Below are 10,876 nucleotides of genomic sequence, written 5' to 3'. Positions count from 1 at the left end.
GGGTCTCATGACACACTTATTTTTGTCATGGGAGAGACTGGAGCCGGTCGGGTGTCACACGGTCTTTTACACCAACAAATAATAAACTGCCACGTATGATTTTGAGTAACATTGAGTATACACTCACATATGCAGCATATCACAATTTAATTTCTTGTGTCCTGTGACCTAGATCTAGGGTTGAGCAAAAATTCGACAATCCGACTCTGAATCCAACTCCGTTCTGGCTCCGCTCCGGGTCCGCTCTGATTCCGACAAGTCGGAGTCGAAGTTTTTTTCCTATTGAAAATCGGAGTCGGAGTCGGAGTCATTGAAGAACTGACTCCGACTCCGCCTCCACCTCCGACTTGGCCCTCCGACTCCGCCTCCGATTTTATACATATTTTATAAAAATATGTGTTTTTTATATATTAATTATTTAAATTTTATACAACTATATCTTATATAGTTAGTTAAACTCAATAATATATTAGTTAAATACTATATCTATACTATAATATATAGACTAAATTGACTAATAAATAATAATAGTTTAGTATATGACTATATGTAAATATCATGCTATTACAAATTTACAATATTACTACCATGTTACATGTAAGTTGTAACACTAAATTACTAATGTATAAATATAATAACATGTAATACTAATGTATATATAATATACTATAAACACTAAGATGCATAATAACATCAACATGTAATACTAATGGATAAACACTAATCTATAAATTTAGAATAACATATAATACTAATGTATAATAACTAAAGTATTATTCATATAAATTTTATATAACAATATATTGTATTAATTATATTTTTTGACTTAATAAATTCTCAACATATTCATTTTGATAAATATATTAGTAATACCAATATACATTAGTATATTAATTAGATTTATGGTCTAATACTAATACTATTAGTAATCCAGTCTATATATAAATTACTATATAAATCACTATAGTATTAATTACTAATACTATATTACTATATGATACTATTAACTATAGTGATATACTAGTATTAGTATACTAATACTATAAGTGATGTAGTTAGTATAGTGATTTATACTAATAGTATTATATAGTTATACTAAATTAAAATCACTATAAATACTAATATATAGTTATGCTAATCACTATAACTAATACTAATACTAATATAGACTATAATTATAACTTATAGTATTATACCTATACTAAATCACTATAACTAATACTAATATTTATACTAATACTATTATAGACTATAGTTATAACTTATAGTATTATACCTATACTAAATCACTATAACTTATATTAATATAGTTATGCTAAATCACTATAACTAATACTAATGTAGTTATACTAATCATTATAACTATATATAGTATTAATATCACTATTAGTATAATATATAGTATTAATAATAACTAATACTAATATCACTACTCGTATAACTAATACTAATACTAATATACTAATAATATTAGTGTATTACTAATATTTATATATATATTAATATATATATCAAGTATAAGATATTAGAGATTTAATATATATATAATATTAAATCACTAACATACTAATAATATGATACTATAGTATTAGTAATTATACTATAAGATATAGTAATAGACTAATAGTATAATATAGTAATACTATAATATATATAAAATAGTAATACTATTTTTTGAATCTTCATTTCATATATGGTGATTTTTTTTTTAATATTGATATATAATAATATATATCATATATTTTTTTTATGAAGCTTCATATATATATATATAATATAATTAAAAATAGATTCATAGTAATTATAATAGTAAACTATAGTAACTATACGGTGCTTTTTTTTTTAATCTTCATTTCGCATACGGTGCCTTTGTTTATTGTAGTGATTAGTTAGATGTGGATATGAAATCATGGATGATGGGAGTATATGTAAAAATATGACTTTATTTTTATTTTTATTTTTAATTTTTGAATGTATGTTAGTATGTTACTTGTTTTATTTAGTTGTATTTTTTATTATAATCAAAAGTTTAATAAGTTTGGATTATAATTTTGAGAAAATTGAAATTTGAAAGCCCACATTTTTTTTAAAAAGTGGGTCAAATATGAGGTTAAAAAAAATTAAAAAAAAAGGTCCAAAAATCTGACTCCGCTCCGACAAGTTGGAGTCAGAGTCGGAGGCAGAGCGGATTCTCTAAATCTCGGAGTCGGAGTCGGAGTCAGAGGTTGGGCACTCCGACTCTGAAATAGTTGGTGCTCAGCCCTACCTAGATCTCTCTTTCTCTCTCTCCTCGTCTCCCACCCCCATCGGCCTCCCTCATCCCTTCGAAACCGTCCCTTCAAATCCCTCCATTGGTCTCAGGCTGTGTTTAAATGTTGAATTGAGTTGAGTTGAGTTGAGTTGAGTTGAGTTGAAATAATAAAATATTATTAGAACATTTTTTTTTAATATCATTATTATTTAGAATTTAAAAAAATTAAATTATTTATTATATTTTGTGTTGAAATTTAAAAAAATTATAATGATGAGTTGAGATGAGTTGAAATGAATTTATGAACCAAACAAACTATCCCCAATGTAAAAAGAGTTCTTAGTCCCCAATGTTTTCTCAAAAAAACCAGTACCCAGCTCTTAGTCCCCAATGTAAAAAGAGTTCTAACTTGTAAATTGCAGTATTCAGAACTTAAAAATATTGGAAGAGATACTACAGAAACACTTAGCATGTACACTTTTTCTTGTGTGTAGTTGGTACAAATTATAATTGGAAAAACATAACTTACAAAGATTTAAAACACTAGAGCATCCTCAATGGATTAACCAAAGCTAAATGATATTTTTTATGAATATAAGAGAAATTTAATTTTTGGCTATTCTATTTATATAAATCTCTACATTGAAATAACTATTTTTTCATTATATAACAATAAAATAATATAAGATGGATTTGATTTTGATTATTCACATAAAATCTCCACATTAGATTATTCATTTATTCATTATATAGTAATGAGTAACCAATAATTTAAAAAATATTTAATTTTTTTAATTATTAATTTAATTTATTTTATCATATTTTACTATTCTACCTATTATATATTAATTAATAATCATATTCAAATTAAAATCAATAGTAAAAACATCGAAAATCAAATCCCTCACCCACTCCTCTCTCCCATCATCCTGCTCAACCAGATTCCTCAATCACCCAAATCAACGCCGCCCCCTCTCCTCTCTCCCACCGCTTCCATCAACGCCGCCCATGACTCCTCTCCTTTCATCGACGTCAAATTGGGTTCTCCCTCACCCCTATCCTCACTCCCATATTAAATTGCCCAGATCCATGTTGCCCCCTCTCCTCTCTCCCATCACTCCCATCTACGCCGCCCCAAGCTCACCCCTCTCCTTTCATTGACGTTGGACTACCCTCTCCTTCACCTCTCTCCCATATGAAATCGCCAAAACAACGCCGCCCCCAAGCTCCCTCAACGTTGAAGTGTTGGTCTGTTTTCCGTTTTCCTCAACTAGACTAAATAAATTGATTCTGACTTGTAGTGGAAAGCCCTTTTGTTAATATTGCTTGCTGCATAATTTGTTGAGGAAAAAAACCTTTAACAAGCAGAATTTGTTAAGGAAAAAACCTCTACTAAGAATTCTTATAGAAACAACAATCTAAGTTGTTTATTATATCAATCTTTAATATTGTGTGTACTGTGGGATTCATATAGAAATAACTTTGGTCGGTTCCGACAATGGTGCTCAAGTCTTGTTCGGTGGGTGGCGGGCTTGGTGGTGCAGCAAGAGGCGGGCTGGAAGTGGACGAAGAGAAGAAAAAAAAATGTGAGTTGGAAAATAGAAACCGATTTTGTGAAGGGAATAGCTCGTGATTATGTGTGGTGAGGTCTAAAGGGTTTATTGTGTTTTTGTTTACGTGTCAATGTCTGATTGGAGGGCTGCTATTCCAAGTTTAAGAGTTGGACCGCTTCGCAGCATTTCTGCTCATTTTTTAAGGAAAAAGCGAAAATTACTATGTCATGGGTTGTATAGCTGATTAATTAGTAGCCCTTGAAAGTTGAAACATAAGACGCTAGCTAAGACGGGTCAAGTATATTTAGCGAGCTACCTTGTCTCCGGGGAGCGTTTACAAATTCCCGTTTAATTCACCATTTATCATTACTTTTAGAACACATAAGACTTAAGAGGCACTCGAGACTTATCCAACCCCACAATGTCACGTGTTGCCTATATCTCTACTTTTACAAAAGAATAAAGTTATATATAATCTTACAAGTTTCACGAATTGATTTTTTTAAAAAAATAAAATCCATCATAAAACAAAATGATTACATCATATGCGTTATAAATTTTCTTATTTTTTCAAATAAAATGCATAAATCTTACCCACCCTATACTCAACTTTCATTTTTCTTTTAAGAAGTCGTTCGAAGCTAGCGACAATGAGCTGGCTGCCAACATTCCGATCAAGTAATTTTTTTTTTCAAAGCCAAAGGGAGGTGGGACAACCACCGTAGCAACCCTTCTTAAATGTGATTATAGGAGCTCCACTCTATTGTAGAATATCTAATTTGAGCCACAGCTATTGTTCCAAGGGCGAGCTCATGCATCACCACAACTCTCCTAAAATATCCAGCTGATCCAAAATCCTATCTCATAGCCCAAAAGTCAGGCTTTACTGCTACAAATAGTTTCAACCTATGTCGATACTTGCAAGCCATGGAATGCGATTTGAAAATGACCACCTTGAGTAAAAGAAAGAATAAAATTATGGCTGCTGCTTGGAATATATATTTTCTTAAAGCAACTTTACTAGTTTTCCGTTGATGTCACTCTCTGACCCTGCTTTTTATATCCAAGTGGAGGAATTGGATTGCGTGGTTACCCTAAGATCAGAGCATATTGATGTTGTCCTCAACTAGCTATGCAGTACTTCCACACAATGATCATCATATGGACGTTTTTTTTAAATTAAAATCAGAAATACAAAAGAATCAAAAGGGTCAATTCAATATACGAAAAAGAAGAAGCAATTTATCTAATAAAATAACGACCTGGCTCATGTTTCTTAAAATAAAGGATTTGTTATAATCCAACAAATGAACCGAGGAACTCATTCGATCGAAAGTCTTTCAAGCACTACAGTGACTGTTTATAGTGGGGTGAATGGGTTTCGTTGGGGGCGAAAGAGATCATCGATCGGATGCATGCGTATTTGACGGTCCAGTGCAGAACTTAGAATTTGCGGCGTCTTTTTCAGTCTTACCCACCATATGCATGGAGTCTTGATGTAGGGTAGAAATGAGACAAGAGGTAGAGCAGAATATTAAGAAAATAGAGAAGAGAAATGAACCAGAGAGGAGGGAGGGAGAAGAAGAAAACAATCGGGACTGAAGGGGGCGGCTAGCGCATTAGTTTTTGCATTCAAAATCAACTAACTCCAAAATTCCTTCAAATGTCTTTAAGTAGTAGGGCAACACAAACCCTAAATGAAATAACTAACACATTAATAAAATGACAAAAATAGAAATGTCTTTAAGTAGTAGGGCAATACAACCCTAAATAAAATAGACAAAACATTAATAAAATAACTAAAACATTAATAGAAACTAAAACATTAATAGAAGGAGATGTCCTCATCAACTCTCCCGGGGTGGAAAAAGCTTGATTCTGTCAAGTTGATGAGTCACACTAAGGCTGCAATCAATCACCCAACCATAAGCTAAGTGGTTGAGCACGCTTCTTCCGACGGCCATAAACACGTGTGAGTGGAGGTCTGAATCTGGTGTCCCTACCCACTTCTCTAGAACAGGTGGCTGGTGACCCAGGCAAAGGAAGATCCTGTTGGCTCCGATAAAGCTCTAATAAATCTGGATCAAGCTGCTGTAGTGTCTCTCTGGGAATCCATGTACAGTCAGAATCTGGTCGATCGACCCAACGAACAAGGAAACGCTGAACCTCTCCATCATTGGTCAACACAATCTGTTCATCTAGAATAGTATCAATTTTATCTTTGTGTGCTGTGATGGATGGTAGTGGATTAGGAGTTACAAAAGTTTCAGGATCAAGGTTCACAGATGGAGGCAGAAAAGGATCACTAGAGGGATTGAAATGGCCTTTATAAGCAACTAAGTCCTCAACATTGAAAGTAGGGTGGTAACCAAAATGTGATGGAAGATCAATAATATATGCATTTGGACCAACACGCTTTAAAATTTTAAAAGGACCAGCACTACGTGCTTACAATTTGGAAGCGGATCCAGGTGGACGCCGTTCCGGTCTAATTCGAATCATAACATAATCCCCAACTTTAAATTCAACATGTCGTTTATGCAAATCAGCTTGCAGTTTATATGATGCATTACTGGCCTCAAGTTGTTTATTGATCTCAATATGCAAGTCATGAAGATGTTGAACAAAAGCCTCAGCTGACACAGATACATGAGCATGAGGGGACATGGGAATAAGGTCTAAAGGCTTCCTAGGTTTGTAGCCATGAACAACTTCAAAGGGACTCATACCTATAGACCGATTCACCGAACTGTTATATGCAATCTGAGCTGTAGGGAGGATCAAATCCCAATTCCTAAGATTCTCCTGAACCAGACATCTTAATAAGTTGCCAAGACTGCGGTTGACAACTTCAGTTTGACCATCTGTCTGGGGGTGATAAGCAGTGGATAATTTCAATTTAGTGCCAACCATATGCCATAGGGTTCTCCAAAAATGACTTGTGAAGCGAACATCCCTATCTGAAACAATGGTTTTAGGAAGACCATACAACTTGACAATCTCGTTAAAGTACAACCTAGCGACCTTAGACGCATCTGAAGTTTTGCTACAAGGGATAAAGTGAGCCATTTTTTAGAAACGGTCCACTACAACAAAAATAGAATCATACTTCTTCAGAGTGCGTGGAAGTCCCAACACAAAATCCATACTAACGTCTTGCCAAGGACAACTAGGGACAGGAAGGGGTGTGTAGAGACCAGTATTTTGTCGCTTTTGTTTGGCTAATTGACAAGTGTTACAGGTGCTAACTATCTTAGCCACATCTCTCTTCAAGCTAGACCAATAGAATTGACGTTCAATCTCTTCTATGGTCTTATCACGTCCAAAATGTCCAGCCAAGCCTCCGGCATGAACTTCCCAAACTATAAAGTCTCTAACTGAAGTCCGAGGGATACACAACTTATTGGTTTTAAAAAGATAACCATCCTCCAAACGGAAACCATCAATGGTATCCGACTGCCCGCTTTGCAAAGCGAAAAAAGTATCCCTAAAATCAAGACAAGACTCATACTCTTCCTTAAGTCTTTCAAAACCTATGACCTTGACATTCATGATAGACAAAAGGGAGATACGGCGGCTCAAGGCATCAGCTGCTTGGTTCTCAACGCCCTTCCTATGCTTTAAAGCAAAAGAATAAGCTTGCAAATACTCAACCCAACGGCCATGCCTAGAATTCGATCTTTTCTGGGAATTGAGGTAGCGGAGGGCCTCATGATCTGAATAAAGAACAAACTCCTGAGGTAGCAAATAATGGTGCCAATAGCGCAAAGCTTGCACAACCGCATACAGTTCCTTATCATAGGTAGAGTACCGTTGTTTGGCATCATTTAACTTCTCACTGAAATAAGCAACAGGGTGGCGTTCCTGGCTAAGAACTCCACCTATTCCTACCCCTGAAGCATCACACTCAACCTCAAAAACTTTGGAGAAATCAGGAAGTCGCATGACAGGAGCTTCTGTCATTCACTTCTTGACTAACTTAAAAGCCTTAGCCGCTTCCGATGTCCACTGAAATTCTCCCCTCTTCATGCACTCCGTGATAGGAGCCATGATTGTGCTAAACCCCTTAATAAAACGACGATAAAATGTAGCCAGACCATGAAAACTCCTGACATCATGTATAGTCTTGGGCTCAGGCCAACCAACAATGGCCTGAATCTTTGTGGGGTCAGCAGATACTCTAGTAGAAGACACAATGAATCCTAGGAAGACAACCCGATCGGTGAAGAAAGAGCATTTCTTCACATTAGCATACAGATTTGTCTCACGAAGAGTGGAACAAACCTGTGTGAGATGATCTAGATGCTGTTCCTTAGTCCTACTGTAAACGAGAATGTCATCAAAGTAGACGACGAGGAACTTACCCATGAAAGGCTGAAGAGCTTGTGTCATCACTCTCATAAAAGTACTTGGGGCATTGGTTAGTCCAAAAGGCATGACCAACCACTCATAAAGGCCGTCCTTCGTCTTGAAGGCAGTCTTCCACTCATCACCCTGGCGAATCCTAATTTGGTGATACCCACTCTTTAAATCAATTTTCGAAAATATTGTGGCACCAACCATCATATCCAACATATCATCAAGCCTAGGGATGGGAAATCGATATTTCACTGTGATCCTATTAATGGCACGACTATCAATGCACATCCTCCAAGAACCATCTTTCTTAGGAGTCAAAAGGGCAGGAACTGCACAAGGACTTAAACGCTCAAGGATAAAGCCTTTGTGAAGAAGTTCACCCACTTGTCTTTGGAGCTCAGCATGCTCAGTGGGATTCATCCTATAATGAGGCAAGTTGGGAAGGGACGCTCCTGGGACGAGATCTATGGCATGTTGAATATCCCGTAGAGGAGGTAAGTGGTCAGGGAGGTCTTCAGGGAAGACATCCTGAAACTCCTGAAAAAATGATTGGGCCTCATCAGGGACCACTACTGGAGATGCCAAAGGAACCTCCATAACAACTACAACAAACACAATAGGAGCACTCACGAGTGCACGCTCAAACTCCGTAGAGTTAATGATATTTAACCCTTTTCGTTCCACAATTTTCTTTGTTTGTTGTGAACCAACAGGTTTTGGAGGTAAAGGGTTAAGATGAATCTTCTTTCCATTAAACACAAAGGAACATGAATTGGATCGACCATGGATAGTCACACATCTAAGTCGAATAACCAAGGCCTGCCAAGAATGACATGACCGACATCCATAGGAATGACGTCACACCATATACGATCCTTATACTCTAAGAACTGGATAGGAACCAGACAACGCTCTTTCACAGCTATGGAAGACGTATCAACCCAAGAAACACTATACGGCTGAGGGTGAGGCACTGGTTGTAATCCAAGACGGGACACAGTAGCCACAGAAACCGCATTAATGCAACTCCCACTATCCACAATGATTTTACAACCCTTATCATTGATTTTGATATAAGTATGAAAGATGGCATGACGGCGCCAATCATCAGCACCTTTTGGTTGGGTAAGGGTGCAACGTACAACACTTAATCTGGGTGTGTCGGGAGCATAAGGTACAGAACTTAAATCCACAGGAAAGGTTCGGATACAACCTAAGAAGGTACCCTCATCATCACCTAAATCACCAAACTCCTCAAGATTAGGCTCATAGACTTGATCTTCTAACAGTTCATCAACTATACCCTCATGTTCCTCAATGACTAGGGTTCGACTAGGACAATTGGAAGAAATGTGACCAAAACCCTTACATTTGAAACACTGCAAGCGGGAGGAAGTCCTTGGAATTTCAGGACCTTTACCCTTATTTTCCCATGCGGGGGAAACATTAGATGGCGGAGGTCCTAAGAGAGACTTAGGGGAAAGGGTGGGCGCTGGGGTGATGGAAGGTCGGTTGTCACCGCGCCTTCCATACGGAGTCCTCATGACCGACTCATAGTCTCGGACTAAAGAGTAAGCATGGTCAAGTGTAGCGACACCCCGAAGGACAAGCTCGCGTCTAAGGTCATCTTTTAAGCCTTGTCTAAACCTACTCAAAGTCATGGCCTCATCCTCAACAATATGACATCTCATTCGGAATTCATCAAATTGAGTGACATACTCGGTCACTGGCCGATTGCCCTGTGTAAGGGCATTCCATTGGTCCAACAAATTACCCCTGTAAGATTGGAGCAGGTATTTCTCTTGAAGACGACGCTTTATTTCTTCCTAACTCCCAACGGGAGGCGCATGACGCCTCTCAAGGAGATCCTCTACACTTTCCCAAAAGAGTTGGGCAGTGCCAGTTAGTTTCAGGCTAGCAAATTGAACTCTTCGATCTTCAGGGACTCTATACCAGGTAAAGAAACGATCCATATCCCTAATCCATTGAGTAAAAGCTCGAGGATCTAAGCAACCCTCAAAAGTAGGGGCCTCTAGCTTAATGTTTCTGAATAAACGCTCCTCATGGCGAGTAGGGGACTGAGTACCTTGGCGGTAATGGTCTCGTTCTCGCTCAAGATCATAATCCCTACCCCCACGATCATGTCTGACATGTTGTCGATCACCTCGTCGACGACGATGGCGTCTATTTTGGGACACTTCAGAGTTGTCAGACGAATGAGGGAGTTCCTCAAAATTGTTCAACCTAGCAGCTAGGTCCCTGTTCCCCTCACGAGTAGCAGCCATCTCAGTTTGGACAGCCGCTAATTGAGTTTGTACATGTTGCTGGTTATTGGCTAGTTGAGCTAATTGCCGAGTGAGGGCATCAAATGGGGAAGGGTCCATGGTAAAAGTACTGGAACTAGAGGTGACAAGACGACCACTACGCAACTGCATGCAATGCAACACCCGCTAAATGAAGTGCAATGGAGAGATCAATGAACAATAAATGCAAGCAATGAAAAATATCAACTGAACCAGATAATAATGTCTTTTTTTTTTTTTTTTGGGATTAAGTAAATTCAAAATACGGCAAACAAATAATACTGATTTTTTTTTTAAATAACAAAGCAATGGTCAAATGCTAATCAAACAAGTCCAATCACGTAGCAATGCTGATTTCTTTTTTTTTTTTTTTTTAAAGACAATCAATGCAAAAATGAGAGTAAAGCTTC

Source organism: Juglans regia, chromosome 8, assembly GCF_001411555.2.
Source record: "Juglans regia cultivar Chandler chromosome 8, Walnut 2.0, whole genome shotgun sequence".
Classification (NCBI taxonomy): Eukaryota; Viridiplantae; Streptophyta; class Magnoliopsida; order Fagales; family Juglandaceae; genus Juglans; species Juglans regia.
Note: the sequence above shows the minus strand (reverse complement) of the source record.